General features: G+C 43.9%; 1 pseudogene; it reads left to right on the forward strand.

The window, feature by feature from the left end:
* The first annotated feature begins 265 nt into the window (after positions 1 to 265).
* LOC101604736 lies at positions 266 to 1,075 on the forward strand (annotated as a pseudogene).
* Positions 1,076 to 1,338: the final 263 nt, after the last annotated feature.

Consider the following 1,338-nt stretch of genomic DNA (forward strand, 5'->3'; position numbering starts at 1 on the left):
ATGATTTTTTTTTTTTTCTGAGGTAGGGTCTCACTCTAGCCCAGGCTGACCTGGAATTCACTATGTAGTCTCAGGGGGGCCTTGAACTCTCAGTTATCCTCCTACCTCTGCTGGGCTTAAAGGTGTCCACCACCATGCCCAGCTTTCTTCCATAATTTTATTCTTAGTATGTTTGCTATTGGTTTATAAGAAGACTACTGAGTTTTCTGTGTTAATTTTATGCTATGCCACCTTGCTCAAAGTATTGATCAGCTCTCGAACGAAGATGGCGGCAGGAACAAGCAATTACTGGGAAGATCTCAGGAAACAGGCTAGACAGCTGGAAAATGAACTTGACCTGAAACTCATTTCCTTCAGTAAACTATGTACAAGTTACAGTCACAGCAGCACCTGAGATGGAAGACACGACAGTTCTGACACAACACCCCTTTTAAATGAATCAAGCCAGGACAGAATGTTTGAGACAATGGTAATTGAGATTGAGCAGCTTTTGGCCAAGCTTATAGGAGTAAATGATAAAATGGCAGAATATGCCAACAGTGCAGGTGTCCCCTCCTTGAATGCAGCACTAATGCATACATTACAGCGACATAGAAATATACTGCAGGACTATACACATGAATTCCATAAAACCAAGGCAAATTTTATGGCAATACGGGAAAGGGAGAATCTTATGGGATCAGTGCGAAAAGATACTGAGTCATATAAAAGTGGATCTGGAGTGAATAACAGGAGAACTGAACTATTTTTGAAAGAACATGACCACCTTCGAAACTCAGATCACCTGATAGAAGAAACAATAAGCATTGCTATGGCAACAAAAGAAAATATGACTTCGCAGAGAGGAATGCTAAAGTCAATATACAACAAAATGAACACTTTGGCCAATCGTTTTCCTGCTGTGAACAGCCTAATCCAGAGGATCAACCTCAGGAAGAGGCGAGACTCACTATCCTGGGCAGGGTCATTGGGATCTGCACCATCCTGTTGCTGTTGTACGCTTTCCACTGACGGCGCACCTCAGGGACTCGGCATCCACCACCTTCAAGCCCTGATCTGGAATAAGGAAAGTAGGAAGGAGGAGTCAGTTGTCCATCCCAATCCTGAGCCTGACCAGCCAGATGAATTGGAAATTTAGAGCAGTGGGCTCTGACATTGGTGGGTTGAGCCAAAGCCATGGTCTTTCTGCTGTCATTTAAAAAGCAACACAGCAACAAATGTGTTCAGTTGCTTTTGTCTCCCTGGAAGCCAGGTAAACCAATCAAAAGCAGAGTGCCTGTGCTGGACTCCTCATGAAACCAGGTTCTGCCACATCCAAAGACTGCCACATCCAAAGAC

This window comes from Jaculus jaculus, chromosome 3, assembly GCF_020740685.1.
Source record: "Jaculus jaculus isolate mJacJac1 chromosome 3, mJacJac1.mat.Y.cur, whole genome shotgun sequence".
In the NCBI taxonomy this organism is placed as follows: Eukaryota; Metazoa; Chordata; class Mammalia; order Rodentia; family Dipodidae; genus Jaculus; species Jaculus jaculus.